We start from the raw sequence: 26,652 nt of genomic DNA on the forward strand, positions 1-26,652 counted from the left end.
CTATTCTGGAGAATGTTCCATGTGCACTCTAGAAGAATGTGTATTCTGTTGCTTTGGGATGGAATGTTCCGAATATATCTGTGAAGTCCATCTGGTCCAGGGTGTTATTCAAAGCCCTTGTTTCCTTGTTGATCTTCTGCTTAGATGATCTGTCCATTGCAGTGAGTGGGGTGTTGAAGTCCCCTACTTTTATTGTCTTATTGTCAATGTGTTTCTTTGATTTTGTTATTAATTGTTGTATATAATTGGCTGCTCCCATGTTAGGGGCATAAATATTTATAATTGTTAGATCTTCTTGTTGGATGGACCCTTTAATTATGATATAGTGTCCTTCCTCATCTCCTATTACAGTTGTGGTTTAAAATCTAATTTGTCTGATGTAAGGATTGCTATCCCCTTTTCTTTTTGATGTCCATTTGCATGAAAAATGGTTTTCCACCCCCTCACTTCCAATCTGGAGGTGTCTTTAGTCTAAAATGAGTCTCTTGCAGACAGCATATTGATAGATCTTGCTTTTTTATCCAATCTGATACCCTATGTCTTTTGATTGGGGCATTTAGCCCACTTACATTCAGAGTAACTATTGAAATATATGAATTTATTGCCATTGTATTACCTGTAAAGTCACTGTTTTTGTATATTGTCTCTGTTCCTTTCTGGTCTGTGTTACTTTTGGGCTCTCTCTTCGCTTAAAGGATCCCCTTTAATATTTCTTGCAGGGCTGGTTTAGTGATCACAAATTCTTTCAGTTTCTGTTTGTCTTGGAAGCTTTTTATCTATTTTGAAAGACAGCCTTGCTGGATAAAGCTTTCTTGGCTGCATATTTTTCTCATTTAGCACCCTGAATATATCATGCCAGTTCTTTCTGGCCTGCTAGGTCTCTGTGGGTAGGTCTGCTGCCAGTCTAATGTTTCAACCCTTGTAGGTTACAGACCTCTTGTCCTGAGCTGCTTTCAGGATTTTCTGTTTGTCCCTGAGATTTGTAAGCCTCACTATTATATGTCAAGGTGTTGACCTATTTTTATTGATTTTGAGAGGGATTCTCTGTGCCTCCTGGACTTGAATGCCTGTTTCCTTCTCCAGATTAGGGAAGTTCTCCACTATAATTTGCCCCAGTATACCTTCTGCCTCTCTCTCTCTCTCTCCCCTTCCTCTTCTTCTGGGATCCTACGTATTCTAAAATTGTTTCACTTTATGGTATCACTAATCTCTCAGATTTTCCCCTCATGATACAATAGTTGTTTATCTGTCTTTTTCTCAGTTTCTTTATTCTTCATCATTTTGTCTTCTATATCACTAATTCTCTCTTCGGCCTCATTTATCCTAGCAGTTAGAGCCTCCATTTTTTATTGCCTCTCATTAATAGCCTTTTTGATTTTGACTTGATTAGATTTTAGTTCTTTTATTTCTCCAGAAAGGGATCCTGTAGCATCTTCTCTGCTTTTATCAAGCTCAGCTAGTATCTTTATATTCGTTATTCTGAACTCTAGTTCCGGCATCTTACTTATGTCCATACTGATTAGGTCCCTGGCAGTCAGTAGTGCCTCTTGTTCTCTTTTTTGAGGTGAGTTTTTCCATCTTGTCATTCTTGCAGACAGTGGTCATTTTTCTATTTGTAGAGGTGCATCTGTTCTTACCTTAGATCTCTGGTTGAGTTCACAGGTGTTCAGAATGATTTGATAGCTATCTAGCTGGATTCCCGGGACCAGACAAAACTAGGGTCTTCACCACCTCGGACTCTTCTTACAGTATTGGTGTTGTTTTTTTTTTTTAAGATTTATTTATTTATTTGACAGAGAGAGGCACGGTGAGAGAGGGAACACAAGCAGGGGGAGTGGGAGAGGGAGAAGCAGGCTTCCCGCAGAGCAGGGAGCCCGATGCGGGGCTCGATCCCAGGACCCTGGGATCATGACCTGAGCCGAAGGCAGACGCTTAACGACTGAGCCACCCAGGTGCCCCGACAGTATTGGTTTTTAAATGAGAGAGCTTTGTGAGGTTGTACATAAACTCCCAGAAAGCAAGCAGAGAGGGGAAAGATGAAGATGTACCACAAAGGTGGACTGATAGAACAAGCCCAGAGGTGTGGGAACATGGGCTTGAACGTCAATAGGAGAGAGCCCTTGTCTTCTGAAACTGGGGGAACGCACAGATGCAGTAGATGCAAATACACGCCATTGTAGATCAGGGGAACACACATGGCTGCACTCCTGTGAATACTTCAGTTTTCTGTTTTCCTAACTAAGTCATGATGTGGCCCCTTTCTTCCAGAGGGATGGGTTGTGTGTGGCTAGGGTCTTGGCAGCATGGAGGGTGTTTAGAAAGCAAGCTGAGGGAATAGGAAGGGAGGATGGCGAAGGGCTGCCAATGGGCCTGTGACAACAGCATCAATCCACAGTAAGGGCTAATTTTCCCCCTTCAGCAGTGCTCACCATTTAGGGTTGAGAAAGTAAAAAGGCTGATGTTGAGCTGATCTTGTGGTGTTGATGCTGGCAGAAGGACTGGCATACCTGGAAACTGAGGGTGAATCTGTCACAGAGGTTGTCTGAGCTGCTTCAGGAAATAAGTCCAGAAGGCATTGGTCAGCTTAGGAGAACATGGAATATCAAAGACTGTTATCTGTATCTGAGGCCAAAAAGTACCTGGGCGGGAGTGGTGAGGGGCAGGAACTGGGGTGATAGAAGATTACAGGCAGACAGCAAGAGAGAGCATTTTTATATGGAGCAATCTGAGCAATGACTTAATGGAGTTAATACCAAGTGGGCAGATGGCATTCACGTGGACACTGAAGGATCCAAGTTTCAGAGTTCTCCAGGAAAGGGAAGTGGTCCATATGTTGGAGGATGCAGGCAATAAGGAACATTAAATGCAGCTCTGTCAAGACTAACCCACAGGAGGTTGGACTTTTTGTATGCCAAGTAGAGGTGAAAATTGACTTCATTTTTTAAACACAAGTGAACTAACACAATCAGAAACAAGAGTAGTCAATACATTAACTGGTCATCAGAAAGTATTTTAAAATCAATTACCTTCTTACCAACAGTAACAAATTTAAAAAACAAATTGGAAGAAAATGTACAAACAACAAGAAATATGAAATAGCCAGAAATAAGTTTAAGAGGAGTTAAAAATAATATAGCTACTACAGGAGACAACTTAATTAATGGAGAGATTTACCTTCTTTGAAAGGAAAGAAAAACTTAACATCATAAAGATAGTGTGTTCCTTAAATTTTAAGTTCAAACAGAATTTCAGTGACTCTGCAACGTTACAACTGAATCGAAAATTCCTCTGAAAGAATAAGCATGTAAGAATATGCAGGCTAAATCTAAATGATAGAAGGTAGACTTGTGGTTTGTCATGATGGATTCTCAAGCTCTAAGATTGATTTAACTTTAACACATCTAATCCGTTAGCTCCTGATCTCATCACCAACCACCTTCTTTCATTTTTTTTTTTCATTCATTTGAGAGAGAGAAGGGGAGAGCAAGCACAAGTGGGGGGAAGGAGAGGGAGAAGCAGACTCCCTGCTGAGCAGGGAGCCTGATGCAGGGCTCGATCCTAGGACCCTGGAGATCATGACCTGAGCCAAAGGCAGACGCTCAACTGACTGAGCTTCCCAGGCGCCCCTAGGATTTAACTTTAGCACATCTAATCTGTTAGCTCCTGATCTCATTGCCAAACACCTTCTTTAACTGAATATATCACTCATAATTTTGAAACAAACCATTCAAAACCCTATTTAAAATGTATTTTCCAAGGTGTATTCAAATTTATGCATTATAAAACTTAGAGATTTTCCTGTGAGCCTCATGTGTAAAATTCCTCCCTAAACATTTACTTGAAATATGCTCTGGTTTAAGACATTGAGCATACCTAGTGTCCCAAAATACAATGTTATCCCTTCTCTTTCTTCTTTTTTTAAAAGATGTTTTAAACAAATTAACATATGTGATTAGAACAAGCACACAGTAGTAACCTTGACCACCACAGGTCATAGCAAAAAATAAAACAAAAATCACTAGTAATTTTATCTCCAAAAGAAAATTCAAACATGGTTTGTATTTTGATTTTGGATAGTGCATTTAACTAATATTGGAACTTCATTCCTGAAGGTAGCATTACATACTCATCATTAATGGGGACTATTTTTCCTTTTTCTTTTTCTCCTTTTTTTTTTTTTTTTAAAGATTTTTATTTATTTGACAGAGAGCACACAAGCAGGGGAGCAGCAGAGGGAGAGAGAGAAGGGGAGCCCGATGCGAGACTCGATCCCAGGACCCTGGGATCATGACCTGAGCCGAAGGCAGACACTTAACTGACTGAGCCACCCAGGCGCCCTAATGGGGATTATTTTTCCAGAAGTACTAGTTTGTGCTGATAAATTTACCCTTCTTTGCCAGCCCACATTGTAAGATCACTGCAAGAAAGAATCAAAATTGACCAATTTGCTTCTCACTTGGCCTAATAATCTTTGGCTTGGTTTCTATTCACCTCAGTAGTTCCAAGATTTTAGTGGGCACAAGACTTAAGTCTTAAAACAGTTTGAAATAGGGGCACCTGGGTGGCCCAGTTGGTTAGGCATCCAACTCTTGATTTCGGCTCAGGTCATGATCTTAGGGTGGTGAGATCGAGCTCCATAGCAGGCTCCACATTCAATGTGGAACCTGCTTAAGATCCTCTCTCTCCCTCTTCCACTGCCCCTCCCCCCACCTCCTCCCTCTTTTAAAAAGAAAAACGGTTTAGTAGGTTTAAGTGTGTTCATTTTTACAGGCCACCCACCATCTCCCAGGTGGTTCTGATATAGAAAGTGCTTAGGCCCCACTTTCAGAACCACTCATTTATGGAGTTCACAGACAGATTTTACCAGAAACCATATGGCTTAAGCCTACCCAAAATGATCTGTCATGGAAGAGAGGAAAGTGCTTCAGCTTTTTTTTTTTTTTTAAAGATTTTATTTATTTATTTGACAGAGAGAGATACAGCGAGAGAGGGAACACAAGCAGGGGGAGAGGGAGAGGGAGAAGCAGGCCTCCCGCCGAGCAGGGACCCCGATGTGGGGCTCGATCCCAGGACCCCGGGATCATGACCTGGGCTGAAGGCAGACGCTTAACGACTGAGCCACCCAGGCGCCCCAGTGCTTCAGCTTTTATTTGTATTCTCTGTCCTGGTTTTGGTTAAGTATTGTCTCATTCTGTGTGTTCATGTCTTAAGCCCGGCTTCCATTAGTTAGTAAGAAAACAGGGCCCCCCAGGCAAAAGCTTTGAGGCTTCAGAGCCTGCTCACACCCTTTTCCACATCTTCCTCCTTCTCTGTCTCCAAAGACACCCTTTACCTGGTCACCTACTGCTGTGCCCCCTCTGTAAAACCAGCTTTCTCTCAGCTATGGTGGGAAGACGCCACCAGTGACTTCATGAGTTGGTGGTGTTACTTCATAACAGTAAAAGAGAGAGATGCCTTCCAGTACCCCCTTCCCGGTTCTGGCTTACCTTTACAGAGATTGCTGCAAAGAAATATAGGGGAGCGTAATGGGGTGGGGGTCGGAGGAGCAAGCAGGGATGGTGGGAAGGGGATTCAGGTATACTACAAAAGACAGGCTTCCCATTATCTGCCATGATTGAGCCAACAAGTCTCTGCAGGTAGCTGCCCTTCGAACAAGCTAGGCTTCAGCTTAGAAAAGACATTGCCTCAGCATTCTTTCTAAGATAACCTGACAGCTTGGTATCTGGAGCTGTTCAAGGAGAGGAATTACTGTTACATTAAAGCTCTTTTTCATGGACAGGATTCTAGGGTTTTTGTTCTAAGAATTGGCAAGAACTTCTTGTAAAGATAAGGAGGCAGCTGGCATTTGTGGCCTGTATTTATAATGGGACAAAGTCTGAGAACCGAATACTTTTTTTTTTTTTTAAGATTTTTATTTATTTATTTGACAGAGAGAGAGACAGTGAGAGAGGGAACACAAGCAGGGGGAGTGGGAGAGGGAGAAGCAGGCTTCCTGCGGAGCGAGGAGCCTGATGCGGGGCTCGATCCCAGGACCCTGGGATCATGACCTGAGCCGAAGGCAGACGCTTAACGACTGAGCCACCCAGGCGCCCCATGAGAACCGAATACTTTTGAGAGGGAGCTGATCTTTGCACCTAGAAGGCCATGTTTTGTTTCAGACGCACGTACTGCTTGCTTTTCAGATGCTTACTTTCCATCCCTTCCCTGTGCCCAGGAGGGCTGACCTAACCCTGCAAATTCTCAAAGGCCAATGAGCGCATCTATGGGAAAGCCCAGACGACCTCGAGTACCAGCACAGCCCAAGGCCTCACTGACAAATCATATTGATGGGCCAGAGGAAATGGGTGGCTGCGCTGTCACATCACCATGTGTGTCTGCTGAGCAGCATGTTTCTCTCAAGAATATCCCTTGGGTTTTGAAAGGCAGGGTTTGGGTGGGCGGGTAGGGTGGAGAGAAGCAGGTGCAGCATGAGCCGCAAGCAGGATACAGGTGTGGCACCTACTGTCGTGGGGGCTCATCCATTTAGATATATTCTGCTCTCAATGACAACCAGCTTCTTGTTGACCCATGTAATTGCAAATCTCTTTTCCTTCATCCCCAAGAAGACCTAATTTGGCCCAGGTGTTGAGATTAGGGGCTATTTCTGTTTCTTCTCCCCAGAGTAGCCAGATCAGCTAGGCCCTCAAGAAAAGAGACCCCAGTGGGCGCCTGGGTGGCTCAGTTGGTTAAGCGACTGCCTTCGGCTCAGGTCATGATCCTGGAGTCCCGGGATCGAGTCCCGCATCGGGCTCCCTGCTCGGCGGGGAGTCTGCTTCTCCCTCTGGCCCTCCCCCCTCTCATGTGTGCTCTCTCTCATTCTCTCTCTCTCAAATAAATAAATAAAATCTTAAAAAAAAAAAAAAAGAAAAGAGACTCCAGCACATGGAAATACCAAAGGGTTACCTCCTACTGCCAAGCTGGTAACAGCCATGGGGATTAATGCAGGGAATGTGAACTCTTCCAAGTCCCATATGGATACTCAGAAAATCCAGCATGTGCCCGGAGATGATTTAGTTCATTCTAACCCTAAGTACTGCAGAGGGGGGAAATAATTTTCCCTTTACTCTTCTGAGTTCTTAGCTGAGAGTCCCATGATAAAAGGTAGATTCACAAGAGAAGAATATTATTAACTTGTTTGTGTTATGTATATGTGGGAGATACCCAGGGAAAAATGAGTAACTTAAAGAGGTGGCTTTAGAACTCAGTATTAAATTCCATCTTTATAGGGAGAGGGGAGGGAGGATGTGGGCCTCTCAGGGGAGAGTAAGTGATTTTTATGGAAGATGAAGGGCCTGAAGAAGAATAGGCAGGGGACGCCTGGGTGGCTCAGTTGGTTAAGCGGCTGCCTTCGGCTCAGGGCATGATCCCAGGGTCCTGGGATCCAGTCCCACATCGGGCTCCTTGCCCAGCAGGGAGCCTGCTTCTCCCTCTGCCTGCCTCTCCCCCTGCTTGTGTTCTGTCTCTCTGACAAATAAATAAATAAAATCTTTTTTTTTTTTTAATTTTTAATTTATTTATTTGAGAGAGAGAGAGAGAGAGAAACAGCATGAGAGGGGATAGGGTCAGAGGGAGAAGCAAGCTCCCCGCTGAGCCGGGAGCCCGATGCGGGACTCGATCCCAGGACTCCGGGATCATGACCTGAGCCGAAGGCAGTCGCTTAACCAACTGAGCCACCCAGGCGCCCAATAAATAAAATCTTAAAAAAAAAAAAAAAAGAAGAAGAATAGGCAGGAGGTATGACATTTTCTGACAGTTTATCTGGGTGGGTGTGGTGTGAACTTCTAGTCTACTCTTTTGTGATGAGTCAATCCTTCATGGTTGATGAAACTCCCAGGGAATTCCTTCTGGAGAATCTGTCTTTAGGCAGGGAAGGGGAGTTCAGAGAAAGCCTCTCCATGCATTTCCTCTCCTTCAAATGCCTACAGCTCAAAATAGTCCACACACTGAAGCCACATCTTTTGGGATGACGTCTCCTGCTACTCTTCAATAATAATACATAATGTTAATACCTTCCCTGAACAAGAGCTAGATTTCACTTTTTTTTTTTTAAGATTTTTATTTATTTATTTGTGAGAGCTAGAGAGAGCATGAGTGGGGGGAGGGGCAGAGGGAGAGGGGGAGAAGCAGACATTCCGCTGAGCAGAGAGCCCATGCAGGGCTCCGTCCCAGGACTCCCAAGATCATGAGCTGAGCCAAAGTCAGACGCTTCACCGACTGAGCCACCCAGGTACCCCTCACTTATTTTTTTAATCAGTTATAATTGTTAATCCTTTTTGGGTTTGATGTTGGTATTATGTTTATCTTTTTTTTTTTTTATTCAACTTCTAGCATGCATACTGCAGTGATTACAGATGCAGTGATAATGTAGGGATTTGCTTCAAAATAAATGGGAGTTGGGAGAAGAAGGGGAGAGAGAGATGAAACGAGATTGGCCATGAGTAAATAATCATTCTTTTGTCTACTTTGTGTATATCATAAAACTCAGAGTAAATAGTTGGAAATTTTTTCTAATTATTTATGAAAATAAATAGGAACTTTTACTCAATTAGCTGTGATGTAAACTAAGTATTAATCCCCAAAAGTAGGCCAGCCTGAGTTTTTCTAACAAGATCTTTGACTGATCTTCAAACATTGTCACTATTCTATGAACACCACTTAGGTTCACTGGTCAAATAGAAAATGCATACACTACCCTAAGCTCCTTTACCCCAGATTTTTAAAAATGGGGAAAAATTTTTCTAAATTCAAGTGTGATAGGACAGAGAACAGCTCTGTGCAGTGCAGCTCTGTAGTACATGCTGTGGGAGTGGAGACCTGATGTGGAGGCAAGAAAGCCAGAGTCTCATTCAGACACTGAAATGTGATAAACAACCCTTATATGAAGATGCCCCTCCCAGAAACCACGTGTTGGGCTGCTCTTAAGAAGCCACAGATCCAGGAATAGATTCTTTTCCTTGAGCCTCATTTTCAGAGGTATAAAATGAAGACAGGCAATCTTGTGTTCTTCAGGTTTCTTGGAATCTGCAATATCTAAGCATTGCCCTTTAGACTCTTAAAAAAATAAAACCAATTAAGGTGTGATGGCCCCTCCCAGTAGCAGTGATGAGCTCATGCGGGCTTAGTAAGGCCAACTCTCCTACATTTCACCCAGTTGCCTGAGAAGAAACAGTAAAGCTTCCTCAACGGAAATATTCCTTCTTGACCCACAGTATTTGCTGTATCCTTTTGTCAGATCTTTTCCTGGGAAAATTGCAAGGGCAGACCATCACCTCACTAAAACGCCCCTGACCAGTTTGGTCCAAGTTTGCCAGAACAGGATCCACCCTCCAGTAGAAAATTTCTCTGGCCTTTCCCATGCCAGTCTTCCCAGGTCCAGGAATCCCCAGTGAAATACATCCCTTCCTGTTGCTATTTATGCTGTCTGGTGTAGCCAGAAAGGGCTCTGGGCTGAAATCAGAATGCCCAGCCTCTAGTGCTGATTTGAGGAACATGAAGTACTTAAGGGAAATGAGTAGAGCCCTTTTCCCCAAGGGATACAGAAAACCCTGGACCCTGCCCTCCAGGGGCTTATGATCCAAGGAGGGAAAACACAAGCAAACTGTAGGCATTCATAATTTTAAAACAAACCCCCCGTTAGGGCATGCAGTTGCCGTGGCAGTCATACCTTATAGAGTACTGGGAAGGAGCATTCTGAAAAGGAGGGTCAGCCCTCAGGGCACACAAGGCACTGGGCAAGATTCCCTATAGGACGAAGGCCAGCCAGAGCTAAATCTTTGAAGATAATCAGTGCTTGCCGGGGCCAGGAAAGATGTCTTAGGCTGCCTAAGTGCACGACTGGGGTAACATGATGGGAGGTTAAAAGCCAAAGAGGGAGGTTCCAAATTGCAGAGGGCCTCCTTAATTCATCTTCAGCTGCATCCTGTAGGTACTGGAGAATCGGAAGTGTTTCAGTGGGGTGGGGGTGAGGAGATGATGTAACTCTCCTATCATATTTGGGTTTTTCCAAGATCACAGGGTAAAGTGATCTTCCATATAGACAGAAGGCATGAGATGGAGGAAGGGTCTCTCAGAGCTCACATGAGGTAGGGAGGTACAGTGGTCCAGGCAGAAGACCTTGAGGACCCTGGCGAAGCCAGCAGACCTGGGAAAGAACAGGAGGGAGCGTAACTGGAGAATATTAAGTAGATAAATTCCACAGGTCTTGGTGTCTGAATGAGTTTGGCACGAAACAGGTAGTCAATGTTTGGGAGTAATGGAGGTTCTAGGCACTCAGATTATTGTGTAGTCAGTCCCTCAGTGCTCTTATTTAGCTTCCTTATTTGTGAAGTGGATAATAGGTGTGGCACACACTCGCCTTGTCCAAGTTTCATGAGCACTGGTATGGTATCATGCACAGTATGGTTATGCGTGCTCTTTGCAAACAGCAATGCAAATTTAAAGTCATTTGGAAAATCCAGTACAAAGGGGTGGCAAGAGGGAGGAGGCAGAGAACAGGTGTTTGGCCAACCAGTGTATTTTTAGCACAGGTAGAGAAAATGCATATTTGGTGTGGGAGAAATTAAGAACAGGAAATAAAGATGTCAAATGTAAGATCTGTTAAAATGTATTTAGGGGAACCTGGATGGCTCCGTTGGTCGAGTGTCCAACTCTTGATCTCAGCTCAGGTCTGGATCTCAGATGCTTGAGTTAAAAAAAAAAAAAAAATCTATTTAGGCTTACTGCTTATATTTTCTTGAAAGAGGTACTAATTTTCATTTGTAAATTACACTAATTCTAATTCTTCCATCCTGTGCAAGTTAGTTATCTTTAAAATACTGGGATAAACATTTCTTCTCAACAGCAGTGAGGAGTTACTCTATAATTATTACATATGTTAATACATATAATATGATATATATTTGATTATATCATGATATTAACAAAATATGATATATGCTATATTGCTGTGTCCTATATGATATATAATGATATAAATAGCAAATAATTCTCTGACAATAATACATATAAAACACAGGGATAGATTCCAGGGGAGAAAAACACAGATAAGAGACAGTTAATGGGTTTACTTTCATGAGCAGGTTACATTAATACTTTTGAATCTTACAACTAAAAATAATCCAAAAAAGTACTCTTTTATAATTTTTTGCCATAGAGATAGCATGAACTGTTCTTTGCTTAAGTATCTTGTTTGGAAGTGTTTTAGTTAAACCAAGGCTTCTTAGAGGAAACTGTTCTCTCTACTGTATGGATATTGCATTTTTAAAAAGTGAGAGGGGAGCTTGGCTGGTGCAGTCGGTTAAGTGTCCAAATCTTGATTTCCGCTCAGGTTATGATCTGAGGGCCATGAGATAGAGCCCTGCGTTGGGCTCCATGCTCAGCGGGGAGTCTGCTTTTCTCCCTCTCCCCGGCCCTCCCATCACTCGCACGCTCTCTCTCGCTCTCTCAAATAAATAAATAAATCTTTTAAAAATATTAATTTATAATAAAATAAAAAATACAAAGCGACAGCGCCCTTCTTGTCTAGTGGTTGAGTCGCATTGATTTTGATTAGAAAGAATCCTGAGCCTCAGTAATATAGAGCACTTAAGCAAAGAGAATTTTCTCATGCCCTGATGACCTCCAAAGGGCCCGTGCCCATTTCGATCACTGGGGGTGATGTGGCAGGAAGTCTGGAGCCGACTTCTGGAAATTCCTGTATGGCACAGCCCGGTGAACATGCTGAGCTGTCCTCACACACACGCGGCTCTGAGCCGTGAGATCAGAGTAAAGAAGGCTGAGCAAGTAGTACAACTGAGCTCGAGTAGGGGAAACGACGGAGGGACAGTGTGCCCGAGCTCTCGCCAGTGCTATTTTGGAGTCTTGCGGCAACTTTTAACTGCTGCAATGCCCATGTACGTGGGTCTTTTAGCTCTTGGGCTTTTGATGTTTTGGGGGGGGTTTTTTGCTTTTTTGTTTTAACCTGTCTAGAACAGAAAGAGTCCCAGGAAATGAAGGGTGTCAGAGGAAAGAAAGCACTTTAGTCATCACAGATGACAGCCAGGGTGCGAGCAGGCAGCCCCATCTCCTGTCTCCGGCGTTTCCAGTCCAAATGCCTCCTCCAGCAGCTGAGGACCAAAGCAGCACAGCACGTTTCCACGGACACAGTGGGGGCTCCACAAAACAAGAACAAACATTGCTCTTTAAGTCGGCTTCCAGTGGCCCTGGGTCAGGGTGGGGTGTTGTGTGTGTGTGTGTGTGTGTGTGTGTATGTTTTGTTTTGTTTAATTTTAAATGTAACTGTGCTATTAATAGGTAAAATATTCCCTTCTAGTTAAGTACATGTATTTCTGGCATGGTACATTCCCTCTCTCTCCGGAATAAACGTCACTCTCATGCATGGTAACAAGAGAAATGAAACTTAATTCAGGAGGCATTCATTTGTATTAACACAAAGTCATGTTCTGCCCACGTCATTTATTAGGGATGTCCTGCTTGGGGGCGGCGGTGGGGGGGGGGTCTGCCTTGTCCCCTTTCTCTCTTACCACCTAGTCCTCTGCCTTCTCTTTGCTGGAAGAGTACCTATAAATCCCGACTCCCTCACATTCCTCTCGTCCAGTACCCATCTATCAGAGGAGATGAACGTCATTTTCTCAGGAGTATCATTTTTCTTAAAGATTTTATTTATTTATTTTAGAGAGAAAGAGCGTGTGTGTGCGAGCAGGAGGGAGAGGGAGAGAGAGAGAGAATCTCAAGCAGACTCCTCGCTGAGCACAGAGCTGATCTCGCGGGGCTTGATCTTGCAACCCTGAGATCGTGACCGGAGCCAAAAGTAAGAGTCAGGCGCTCAACCGACTGAGCCACCCAGGCGGCCCTCATGAGTAGCATTTTAAGAAAGTTGTGCCTCGTCTTAGGGCAGGGCCCTCTTATTTTCTCAAAATCTTGAGGCTCCTCTGCTCAGCAGCACCTTTCTACCTCAGCCACTTGATTTTTTATGATTCTACTCACCTCTCAGGCTCTTCCACTAAAAACACCTTCTCTTTAGAGCTCCATGTTAATTATTCCTTTCTCTTTCCTTGCACGCTGTAACGTTTTAGGACTTCTGCCTGAAGCCTTTGTCCTCCCAATTTTGTACTATCCTTGGTCCTCTTTTCCTTTAAAATGCAGTTCCAAATTGATATTTTTTGATGGAACCCCACATAGGCATTAACATCTTTATTTGGGTTTTAATGAGGTTGATAGAACAGTGGGTTTGGTTTTTTTTTTTAATGTGTGCCAGTTGTCTTTATTTCAAATGTAAATCTGTTCAGAGCAGGGACAGTCCTTACATATTTGTTCTTTCCTTCTTCCTTGCCATGTTCGGGATGTGGTAGGTTCAAAGACTATGCATGTGGCTATTTATCTTGGATATCAGATCTCTTTTGGTGTAGAGGTGTTTAAAAATTGTGGCCCTCCCCAAAGCTAGTTGAAAGAACTTAATTTTCCTTAAATTCTAGCATTCCTGCTCTGGGCAATAGGCACATTTATGAATTTGAGCAGTTCCAAGTCCAACGTATGTAAAACAGCTTTGCTTTTATCATTCAGAATTGCCTGTAATTGCAAATGGCTATTTTATTTTAGGACATATTCTTTTTCTATACCGTGTCCTGTAAATATATTCCCAGTGATCCAGTTGCTCTCCATAATCTAGGTTTTAATTTATAGTTGTTTCTCAAGTACCTCAGGTACTTTCTGATCTTATTTAATATTTATGATGTTTTTGAGTATTTTCCATAATAGCTAAAGATTTGTTAATATTGTACGTAATCTAAGTATTTTTTCCCTGGATTTCATGCCCTTTTCTTTTGTATTCCTATCTTTCTGTTTTGCTAAGTGTTTCATTCTGCTTTTAAAATTTATTTCTTCCCCAAACACATCCTTCAGGCCAAAGTTTTCATAAATGTCCTCGAATGTATCTTAGGTACATGAAAATGGCTTATTCTGACATTGAGCAATTGCTGGTAAAAAACAACCTCAAAAAAGGAGTGGAGATAGAAATACAAAAACTATTTAAAGTCCTTGCCCTGAGAAAATTATATTCTTGTTGAAAGGAGCTGTATTAAACATATTTTTAGAAATTTTGTTAGCACTGAGCAATGCAACATACAAAATACTATTTACATGCCAAGGGCGTAAATAACAGGGAATTCACCGTCAGCAACATCAATTTGCCTTTTCTGGAAATTGGAAAAGTCAGTTGCTGTCTCCTTGATGTATTTTCTTGTCATTTTATTTTGTTGTTTTCCATTTGTGCTTGGCCTCAGAGTACCATCACTGAGAAGTTACTTAGTTTGATTATAATTTTGCTTGCGATCATCGTTTCTTCCAACAATGAAGACAGTCTGTTTGAGTTGTCACAGGGATTCAAATTATCGCTCACCTAACTAATGATCAGTGTGAGGATTAAGTCCGTACACAATGCTGATTCATTGTAAGGGAAAGTGGGAAGACAACCTTTTTCTCCCTTCTTGCACATTCAGCATGGCCCCCTTCCAATAGAAGTTGTACGGCACGCCTGGGAAGGGGGGTTTACCATGTAGGTTGAAAGAAAATGTAAATCCAGGCCCTTCTTAAAATGCTGATTGTTGGGGCATCTGGCTGGCTCAGTCAGTAGAGCATGGGACTCCAGATCGGATTGAGATGAAGCCCCATGTTGGGTGTAGAGATTACTTAAAAAAAAAAAAAAAAAAATGCTGATTTTTTTTTTTTTTTTTTTTGGCCTGTGCTACAAATATACTCAAAGTTGTCTGGTCAGTAAGTATTAATTGCACAATATCTTATATCTAGACACTGGAGCTAAAGAGATGGGGGCCAGTATCAGAAGGGTCTATAATTAGACATGCCCCGGGCATGGAACAGTGTGTGGTTGTGGGGAGTTGGGAAGGAGCAGAGAGGATAGCCCAGGCTGGAGCCGAGGCCCAGAGGGAGGATGGAACACGATGTAAGCGAGGCCGCGGGGAGAAGACCAACATGGCTGGAACACAGAACTCTTTTTGAAAAGTGGAGGAACATGGCAAAACTCCGGCAGTGCTTGGCTCATATCCAGATGCCACAATCCGATGCCCAACAGAAAGCCATTGTGGGTTCTGGAGCGGCAGCCTGATGCAACGGAGGTGGTGTCTCAGGAGGATGAATCGGGCATTGATGGCCCAGGCGACTTGCAGAGGGGGATCCCGGAGATGACTGCTGTGTGTTCAGAGGTTGAAGGGAAAGGTCCGCAGCTGCAGCTCGTCTGCACTGGTGACTTCATCTTGAAGCAGGGACAAAATCCCTCTCGGGTTGGTTGGGTTTTTTTTTTCCTTTTCTTGTAAACATAAGCTAGTTTGAGTTGGGTTTCTGTCCCTTTGGAACCAGAATCCTGATGATCAAATGCTTTTTGGAATTGAGTCGCCTTAGGCTTTGGAAGCAAAGCAGTGATGTGGGCAAACAGAATTAGGAGAAGGTAGAAAGGCGGGAGTGACTCCCGTGATGGCTCCTGGGACAGAGACTTGTCCATTTGAATGCGAGCAGAGGGGAGCTCTGTGGGACCAGTTTAAAGAGGTGTGTTGGGGCCAGTTGGTGGCCCGTGGTGAGCCATTCCTCCATGCCTGGGATTGCAGCTGAGCTCGAGCTGTCGCTCTTGGCTATGGCCATGTGCTTGGGACTCAGCAGAAAGAGTTTCCAGCTGGCAGAACCTCTCCTCTGCAGTCAGATACTCCTTTTGCTGTTGTTCTTTTGGGTTCTCTTGGTTTCTTAGATACAGCTTTTTCACGATATGTTAGACGTCTATTGGTAACAATGGATATCTGTTATATCTAAAACTAGGTTTGCAAAATCCCTCCCACCCAACTACATTTCCTCTTGCATTCCCTGTATTTGTTGGTGGCAGTCCTATCTTCTCCATCCCCCAGATAACCTTGGGGTTATCTTGGATGTTGCTCTCTTCTCTCTTTTGGTGTTATCTCTGGATTCATTCTCCGTGCAGTCTCCTGCCTCTTGCCTTCACCCTCAGCCCCCCACCCCCACCCCCTGCTTGGCCACTGATGTAGTATAATCCCCCCAAAGTCCATAGCTCTTTAGACCCTCACGATGGCTGTGTGGGAAAAGATGGGCACTTCACACCCTGCCGCTTCATTCCTTCTGCTTAAAAATGTTTCATTTATCCCTGCTGCCAACGAAATGAAGTCTAAAAGCAGCCCGCTCTCATTAGGAATCAAACTTTCCAAGGATGTAATTGCCACTTCTGTCTGCCCCCTATACTCCAGAGAAAACCAGACTGCTCGATTTCCTTGTGCATGTGTGACTCTTCCTTGTCTGCCTGTTTTTGCTACTGCCTTCCCTTGTATTTCTGGTGCCCTTTTGGTATCTCGACGAGTCTAAGTTGTATGTACTCAGCTCAAACGTCAATCCTTCCCCCGTGACGGTTGCACAAATACAATGTCTCCCCGGACAGAGAGGTGGCAGAGATGAGTACAGTGTCGTAATGGGAGGGTTTGATTTTCTCCATCCACAGGAATGGATTTATTTTTTTAGTTATTTTTATGTATTTATTTAAAGCACAAATAGAAATATCATTTACACTTCTGGTTTCTTGTCCTGAAATGTATTTCTGACAGCTAATGAGAAAAATATTGCCTCCCTCATACATAACACACAATGTCATGCTGATTTCCTCCACAAATCTTCTCTGATTTTCCTCTTCACAACTAGATTTCTTTTTTTTTTTTTTAAGATTTTATTTATTTGACAGAGAGAGAGACAGCGAGAGAGGGAACGCAAGCAGGGGGAGTGGGAGAGGGAGAAACAGGCTTCCCGCCGAGCAGGGAGCCCGATGTGGGGCTCGATCCCAGGACCTGGGATCACGACCTGAGCCGAAGGCAGACGCTTAACGACTGAGCCACCCAGGCACCCCTCTTGCTTATTAATTTTCAACCTTATCTCTCCACTTCCTGTTTTGATGGAACATAAGAGTCAAATCAAACTAACTCCCTGCCTCTGTCTACCTACTTCTGATGTTACGTAGGCATACCTCTCTTTCTAAGTCCTACTTTCTCTTTTATCTCTTTAAAGAATACATCAACCTACACTTGATGAACAGCCAGTGCACAGGTTTTCTTGTGAGAACTTGGGGCTGTGGTTGGAAGGATATGAGTGAGGGGGTCAGGAGCTGAGGAGGGGTGAACAGGGCAGGTCACCAAATGTCTGGAAGGCCACTGAGGACTTGGACTCAAGGAGAACTGAGGAGTCCAGGGAGGTTTTCCCTTGCCATAATACTGTGATCCATTTCATGGGTGCCATCTTCTCTCTCTGAAGATGGGTTTTGCTTTTCTTGTTCACTTATTTAAGTTTTCTTCTGTTCTCTGAAGTCAGTTTCCTAAGGAGTTTACTTTCCTGTTGGTTTATCTCAGTCTTGTCGTTAAGACTTCAGGTTTTCAAGGGTCTGGCAATCCTTTGTTGTCGTATCATATTTCAGAAAGAGGGACTAGAGAGCTCTTCTGGGATCTATGGACATAGATACGGGTAGTGGACATGGGTAGTGGATTGGCACCTAGCCTGGGGACTACTGATTCCACATGGAGAATGAGAAGGATTTATTGTAGGGCTCCACCCTCCATACTAGGTACCCTGGCTTTCTGCAACTAAGTTTGCTCTGTGTTTTCACTGACTCCCCTTCTGATGTTTGACCTCCATAGCTAAGTGTCTGTCTGCCTACCTGACGATGGGTCTGACAATGGGGGCTAGGGTCAAGAGGAGGCAGTCAAAGATCTCTTACACACACCTTTAATTTAATATAATGTATTCATCAACTTCTTAGTCCTCCTCCTATAGCATCTCATTGGACTTTGACGGACCAGATTACTGTTCTCTTACCTTCCACTGATGCCCATATTCTAACTACAGCTTCCTTACTTTGCTGCACGAGTTAATACTGTACTTTCTACTTCCCATATTCCAGAAATTTGGGAACTTACTCAAAGTAAGTTGATGGTTTCCCTCCATGATTATAAGCAGGAGTATTATTTGTTTTATACTTATTTTAACGGGCCTCAGAAAGGAGAGGCAAACATTTGCGCTCCATTCCTCCCTTTTGAACTAGAAGCCGGTCAGGTTTCATTAAAGGTTTTGCTGAAACCAAAGAATACTATGTTTTTGGCATTTTTTTTCTCCCTGCCTGTAAGCCTATCATAAAAAGGTTAATTTGTCATCGACATCTTATTTTAATGTTAGGCCAACCCCTAATATCCACTTAACTTCTGATTGTTTAATATCAGTTATTTAAAAAGTCAATTCTGGAATATTGCAAGAATCCGTGATATAGTTGTGATAGGAAGTGTTGCTCCTGAATGTTTTGATCAACAGCCCAATAGAAAAATTGGCAAAATGTACATACAAACAGCTAAATCACAAAACAGGAAATTTCAAAATACATGAAAATACACTCAACCTTACTCATAGAGAATGGTAAATCAAAACTATAATGGAATTTTTTTTTACCTCTCATATTTTCAAAGATCAAAAATTTAACACTCGTCTTCATTAAAATTATTCTCATTATCATATGTGCCAGGTACTCTGCTAGGGACTTGGAAAAAAAATTTTTTTTTTTGTTTAACACTTTATTATTAAGAATGTGTAAACAGGGGCGCCTGGGTGTCTCAGTTGGTTAAGCGACTGCCTTCGGCTCAGGTCATGATCCTGGAGTCCCGGGATTGAGTCCCGCATCGGGCTCTCTGCTCAGCAGGGGGTCTGCTTCTCCCTCTGCCCTCTTCCTTCTCGTGTTCTCTGTCTCTCATTCTCTCTCTCTCAAATAAATAAATAAAATCTTTAAAAAAAAAAAAAAGAATGTGTAAACACTGCTTTGTTTTGTGGGTGTGGGTTACAGAACCTCTACTGAAGGCAGTTTGGCAATAACTATACGTTTTTTAAATTGTGTGTGTTTTGACACAGGTATTTAATTTCCAGGAAGTTATCCTATGGATATACTGACACACAATAAACATACACAGACATTTGTTGCAGTGTTACTTGTATTTGTAGTAATTCTGACATCCACCTAAATGTCCGTCAATAAGGAACTGGTTAAATTATAATTTATCCATTGCGGTGGAACTCTATGCAGTCATTGAAAAGAATGCGGAAAGCTCTGTGTCTACTCACAGGGAAAGAGAGCCAAGATACATAGTAAATAAAAAGGAAACAAAAGCAAGCTGTGAGAGCACGCTCTCATTTGTGCTTAGACAATACATAACCTCATTTATGTTCACAGACTCTTGCTGGAAAGACACACAGGAGCTAGGAACAGTAGTGGGTGCCTCTTGGGAGACAAACAGGGCCACCATGAAACAGGGATAGAAGGGAGATTTGGTTTCTGATTTGTAAATTTTTAATTGAAGTGGAGTTGATACACAATGTTACATGAGTTGCAGGTGTACAACATAGTAATTCTACAGGTCTATACATTATGCTGCGATCACCACAAGCATAGTTCCCTGTGCTGTACCTTTCATCCCCCTGCCTTATTGACTCCATAGCTAAAAGCCTGTATCTCCCACTCCCCTACCTCCATTGTGCCCATCCTCCTGCCCCTACCCTCTGGCAGCTATCAGTTTGTTCCCTGTATTTATGGGTCTCTTTCTGCTTTTTATTTGTATTTATTCATTTGTTTTGTTCTTTAGATTCCAAATATAAGTGAAATCATAAGGTATTTGTCTTTCTCTGTCTGACTTATTTCACTTAGCAGAACACCCTCTGGGCCCATCCATGTTGTGACAAATAGCAAAGTCTCGTTCTTTTTAATGGCTGTGTAATATTCCATTGTGTGTATATACTGCATCTTTTTTTTTTTACCATTAAATTCTTTTTTTCCCCACTGTAGTATCTTTTTATTTTATTTATTTTTTATTATTATGTTAATCACCATACATTACATCATTAGTTTTAGATGAAGTGTTCCATGATTCATTGTTTGCGCACAACACCCAGTGCTCCATGCAGAACGTGCCCTTCCCAATACCCATCACCAGGCTAACCCATCCTCCCGCCCCCTCCCCTCTAGAACCCTCAGTTTGTTTTTCAGAGTCCATTGTCTCTCATGGTCCATCTCCCCCTCCCGATCCCCCCCCCTTCATTCTTTCCCTCCTGCTATCTTCTTCTTTTTTTTTTTTTTTAACATATAATGTATTATTTGTTTCAGAGGTACAGGTCTGTGATTCAATAGTCTTACACAATTCACAGCGCTCACCATAACACATACCCTCCCCAAAGTTCTTTATTCATTCATTTATCAGTAGATGCTTGGGTAGTGCTACCATAACTTGGCTCTTGTCAATAACACTGCAGTGAACATAGGGGTGCCTATATCTTTTCAGATTGGTATTTTTGTTTTCTTTGGGTAAATACCCAGAAGTGGAATTACTGGGTTGTGTGGTATTTCTATTTTTAATTTTTTGAGGAACCTCTACACTGTTTTCCACAGCGGCTGTCCCAAATTACATCCCACCAGCAGTGCATGAGGGTTCCCCTTTCTCCACATCCTCACCAGCATTTGTTATTTCTTGTCTTTTTGAGTCTTAGCCATTCTGACAGGTATGAGATGGTATCTCATTGTGGTTTTGATTTGCATTTCCCCAATGAGTGCTGATGATTAGACACATCTTTTCATGTGTCTGTTGGCCATCTCTGTATCTTCTTTGGAAAAATGTTTATTCGGGTCCTCTGCCCATTTTCTAGTCAGATTATTTGTTTTTTGGTGTTATGTGAGTTCTTTATATATTTTGGTTATTAACCCCTTATTGGATATATCATTTGCAAATAGCTTCTTGCATTCAGTAGGTTGCCTTTTTGTTTTGTTAATGTTTCCTACACTGTGTAAAGGCTTTTTTATTTTGGTGTAGTCCCAATAGTTTGCTTTTGCTTTTGTTTCCTTTGCCTAAGGAGACATACCTAGAAGAATGTTTCTAAGGTCAATGTCACAGAGATTATTCACTGTGTTTTCTTCTACTAGCATTATGGTTTCAGGTCTCACATTTAAGTCTTTAATCCATTTTGAGTTTATTTTTGTGTATGGTGTAAGAAAGTGGTCCAGTTTCCTTTTTTCACATGCAGCCGTCCAGTTTTTCCAGCACCATTTATTGAAGAGACTGTCTTTTCCCCATTGTACATTCTTGCTTCCTTTGTCATAGATTAATTGACCATCTAAGTGCGGGTTTCTTTCTGGGCTCTCTTTTCTGTTCCATTGATCTATGTGCCTGTTTTGGGGCCAGTTACCATACTCTCTTGATGACTACAGCGTCGTAGTATATCTTGAAATCTGGGATTACCATACCTCCAGCTTTGTTCTTCTTTGTCAAGGTTGCTTTGGGTATTTGGAGTCTTTTGTGGTTCCATACAAATTTTAGGATTATTTGTTCTAGTTTTGTGAAAAACGCTCTTGGTATTTTGATAGGGACTACACTGTGTAGATTGCTTTGTCCATACCATTGTGGACATTGTAACAGTATTCTTTCAGTCCATGAGCACAGGCTCTCTTTCCATTTGTTTGTGTCATCTTTGATTTCTTTCATCAGTGGTTTATGGTTTTCAGAGTTCCATTTGTAACTTTTGAATTGTGTACTTCTGTTTCTAGTACTTATTCAGAAATGAATATGGAGACAGATACATAAAATTTAAAGTTTCTAGACAAAGATCTACTGTATCAAAATTGTAAATGAAAGACTTTTTTCCTGGCTTACAAAATCTAGTTTGGGAGATTTTGCATTTACTTTGCAGTTGGAGAGGCCGAGGGGTCTTAGAGAGGCCCTGCTCTGCACCCTTCTTACGGTTACCATGATGTCTCGATCTGTACTACAGCTGCTGCCCAGCCACCCCCAGAGCCCTCCTCTCTCCTTGTAGTCCATCTTGTTCCCACATAGTGCCGCCCTCGTCTGCCAGCCAGCCTTAAAGCCACTAAGCAAGCAACACACCCAAAACAGGGGTTTGGTGGGGCGCCTGGGTGGTTCAGTTGGTTAGGCGTCTGACCCGTGATTTGGGCCCAGGTCATGATCTCTGGGTTGTGAGACCGAGCCCCACGTTGGGCTCCATACTCAGCAGAGAGTCGTCTGCTTGAGATTCTCTCTCTCCCTTTTCCCCGCCACCCCCCCAAATAAATAAATCTTAAAAAACAAACAAACAGGGCGCCTGGGTGGCTCAGTTGTTAAGCATCTGCCTTCGGCTCAGGTCATGGTCCCAGGGTCCCGGGATCGAGTCCCGCATCGGGCTCCCTGCTCCTCGGGAAGCCTGCTTCTCCCTCTCCCACTCCCCGTTTGTGTTCCCTCTCTCGCTGTGTCTTTCTCTGTCAAATAAATAAATAAAATCTTTAAAAAACAAACAAACAAACAAACAAACAAGTGTTTGGTGCCCTCCCCAGGTGTACCCTAGTTTCCAGTCTAGGGTTTCAGCACAACACTGTATTGTGACAGACCTGGCCTTAATCACAAGAGTCCCACTTCCAGGATTTTATCCATTTAAGATCCTCTGGTGAAACATAGCCTATCTTCAAGTCACTTCCAGACCTTGTTGGTCAAGACTGTGGTTTCAGCATATGGTGATCAGGGATTTTTTTTTTAAGTGACAATGGATCTGAAACTACCCTCATCCATGCTACCATAAGGGAATTGATGACATTTTGTATGCTTTAGCTTAGACTGATTTAACTTGAAGGTAGATTCGAACACAGGGATTCACCACTGTGATCAGAAAGGAACACAACTGCCTGGACTGAACCATAGGAGGTACTTGTTTACCTGAGACGCCACTTAATCACTCACCTGAGATGCAACTTAACCATCATTCTGCCCAATAGCTACTTACCTTGACTTGCTTGGGATGATGGCCGAGTACAGCTCCTTCTCAGCATGAGGGACAAAGGGCCTGGGAGATTAATGGGACAGGAGAAAGGAGAGCTGAGTTTACCTTAAACTCAGAGAGGACTCTTTCCAGGAGGAATGGAAGAATTCCAGTTCTGAAAGAAAAAAAAAAAGAATTCCGGTTCTGAAAAATTGTGAAATCTGAATCGTCTCATCATCAGATTAATAAGGTCTGGAAATTGACTCATACTACAATCTCAATAGGGACTGACTGTCCAACCCGTTTTTTATTTATAGATTGTGTGACAGTATGGGGCAGTGTCTTATTGAAACCAGCACTTCCTAGCTGGTAATAAAAATGCATTCCCCCAAAGGGTAACATCAGGCTTGGTTGGTACAAGCAGGACTGTCTCAGTGCCCTGGAATTCCCACTGAAAAGCTTTCAGGGCCCACAAGTGATACTTACATTGGGTTGGAGATGGGAGAAGAAAAAACTTGCCAAGGCCGAGTGAAGGTTGATCGTGTGTTTCCAGCATCTGGTTCTTCTGAGGCTACTTAAAACTGTCAGTCACTTATCTGTGTCACCTGCCCAGCTCAGCATCCTGCCCTGCCAGCAGGGACCCTTCGAGTAAACATTTGTTGAAAGAGGAAGGTTGGAACACCTGCCATTAGGGTCACCTCTAGGGCCATGTCCAGTGATCCCTGAGAGACTCAGCACATTTTGCAAGTACTCAGTCGATGGTTGGGCAGAAAAGAGGCTTTGCCATCCCTGCAGTTAAGGGTGTGGGGCAGAGACAGGCCCACGTGGTGCTGTGGCAAGTAGACACGGACCTCACCAGGAAGGCAGGAGAACTCACGGAGGAGGAGGTGGGATGGGTGATCACCATTATACAGAATCCTTACAGGGTAAGATCGCAGACTGGTTCTTTTTTTTTTAAGATTTTATTTATTTATTTGACAGAGAGAGAGACAGCGAGAGAGGGAACACAAGCAGGGGGAGTGGGAGAGGGAGAAGCAGGCTTCCCGCCGGGCAGGGAGCCCGATGCGGGGCTCGATCCCAGGACCCTGGGATCATGACCTGAGCCGAAGGCAGACGCTTAACAACTGAGCCACCCAGGCGCCCCGCAGACTGGTTCTTGAACAGACTAAAGCATGTCAAGCATGGAAAAAAATACAGCCAGGTCCTGGCTCATGGTCTGGACAACAAACTCCGGGAAGACCTGGAGCAACTGAAGAAGATTTGGGCTCACAGCGGGCTGCGCCACTCATGGGGACTTCGTGTCCGAGGCCAGCACACCAAGACCACAGGCTGCGGTGGCCGCACCGTGGGTGTGTCCAAGAAGAAATAAACCTTTAGGCCTTGTCTATTAGTAAATCAAGAGAGAGACAGAGAGAGAGAGAGAAAGGAAAAAAGAGGAAGATTGTTCTTTTGGTTTGGTTTTTGTCTTGTTTTTTAGTTGACTCTTGTGGTCAGTGTCCCTGAAAGGCCTTGTCTTCTTGGTTATAAAAAAAAGAAAGAAAAATACCTGGTTTCTTCTTTTTCATGACTTAAACAAGACCTGTTATTTCATCTCCCTTGCCGGTGAGTTCAGCTTTACCGACAGTAACTTTAAAGTTACAGAGGGGCCTTGCAGAACCATCTCATTGCCCTCCCACACCTGGCCAGTCTTTGCTGTTTGGATTCTATTATAGTTTCAGTCTGCTGCCACAACACCTCAGCGGGGAGGGGTGCTTGTGGGAGTGAGCTCTCCTGTGTTAGGAATTCACTTGCTTGAGTTTCCATAGCATCTTTTTTTTTTTTAAGCTTTTATTTATTTGAGAGAGAGAGCACTAGCAGGGCATGGCAGGGGTTGGAGGGGCAGAGGGAGAAGCAGGCTCCCCGCTGAGCAGGGAGCCCCACATGGGGGGACAGGGACTGGGTAACAGGACCCTGGGATCTTGACCTGAGCCAAAGGCAGATGCTTAACCGACTGAGCCACCCAGCCACCCCTGTGGCATCTTTAAGTCAACAAAACTCTAAAATTGAATGGGCCCCTACATGAATTTCACTTCCTCTGTGAGACACTGCAGAACGAATCCCACATCAGTCAACACGTATAAATGACCACTAGGAGCATCAAATGCTGAGCTGAGCACCGTGGAAAAACTCAGACGTTCCCTGTTCGTAAGGAATTTAGTCTAGGAGGTGGATAAATAAGACATTTGCCCAGAGCTAGGGGTACCTTGGATCTGCCAGGCCATGCAGCAATAGGGCTACCTCCAAACAGAGGGGCAGCTTTTGGTGAGTGCCTCTTGGGGGTAGGGTCCTTTCTCAGTACGCAGAGGTGCTGTGCAGGAGAACAGCGGCTCTGGCTCGTGCATAAAATGCAGCAAATACATAAATAAATGCCAAGTGGATGATTGAGGTTCCACACACACTCATTCTCCCTACTTAAAGAGGGCCTCACAAGTGGATTACCGTCTGATGCTTTTGAAGAACTCGAATAATGTGTGTGTTTTGGGGAGGGCGGGTGGGCAGAGGTATGCTGTAAAGCCCCTTAACCGTTCTACGAATTCAGCTTGATGCTAAAATTAAATAGAACCCTCTATTCCAAACCGAAGCAGTGTTTTCCTGTTAATATTGCAAAGACTTCCATGTGTCTTTTGTCACATCACACAATTCAATTACAGACTGAGCTCTTCGAACGTACCTAAGTGCTTTTGAGCACTTTGAGAACTGAAGAAGTGGAAGGTGGGGGAATGCCGACGTACTTAGCAATGCTAACTACCATGTAAGAGCATCCACTGTCTGTAGGGATTGTTAACTGGCTACGTTGTCAGATACACTCGGTCTTGATTTTGACCCTACTGCAGTCTTACTGGAATGGGCTGGAACTGGTACACACTGTGAAAAGTGGTAAGCAAGCAACCACAAAGCTTCAACTAACCGCTCACATTTCCTGCCCGTGCGTGCGGTCCTGTGCAGGTGAAGACACCAAATGGTGGTAAATTAGGATTCAAAGTAGCCGAACTGTCATTGCAATGCTATCTTAATATGTTTTCCTTTATGTTCAGCCTCCCTGGAGCTCTCACATTCCCAGAAATGTGTCTTGTAAATTCTGTGCTTTGCAGGCTGGCACGGAAGAAGGCCTGGCCCATGTAAAACACCACATATTCTCCCTTCCCACGTTCCTCGCCCTCCTCTTTCTTTCCCAAATTGGAATTCGTGTCCCCGGTCCCTAAGATTGAGGGAGCTCAACTCCTGCATCCACCCCACTGGTTACCTCCATTTGTTAGTGGTGTCGTGTGCAAACCCTCCTAACTTGTTTTCCCCTCTAATCCTTCTTTCACCAAAGTCAGCCTTAGTTTTCTAAAAGCCTGTTGATGATGATTAGATACCAGCACTCACCTAGACCCTGTGGTCAGTATAAAAATCATTAAGATCCTCACCCTGCCGTGGAGACCTCTCGCACTGAAGAGCTAATGAGGGGGCTAGATGGAAGGACAAGTGGTTGGGGGCGGGAGGTGGGTGGATGGCAAGCGAAAGAGAGAGAGGATCTGAGGATGGGTGTGTACCCAGAGGCCTCCTCGATGGACAGACCTAAGCTTGACAGATGCCGGTTCTGTGAACTTGGGCAAGGTGGATGATATCTGAGAGTTTCAGATTCCAGATCTCTGAAGAGGGGGTTGTCATAATTCCTACCCAGCCTGGGTGACTGTGTAGATTAGAGACTGCAAACGGCTTAGAGAAGTAAGTGCTTGGTTAAAATACCAACAACCCGAAGTGGAACCTATA

The 26,652-nt window shown here is 43.5% G+C and overlaps 1 protein-coding gene across 3 annotated transcripts in view; it reads left to right on the forward strand.

Moving 5' to 3' along the window:
- Positions 1-26,652, forward strand: part of GRAMD2B (GRAM domain containing 2B) — a 69,988-nt gene that overhangs the window by 18,450 nt on the left and 24,886 nt on the right. The gene's annotated exons all lie outside the window — the stretch shown is intronic.

Source organism: Mirounga angustirostris, unplaced genomic scaffold, assembly GCF_029215605.1.
Source record: "Mirounga angustirostris isolate CCGP_5_RB_7025 unplaced genomic scaffold, mMirAng1.0.hap1 SCAF_7, whole genome shotgun sequence".
NCBI lineage: Eukaryota > Metazoa > Chordata > Mammalia > Carnivora > Phocidae > Mirounga > Mirounga angustirostris.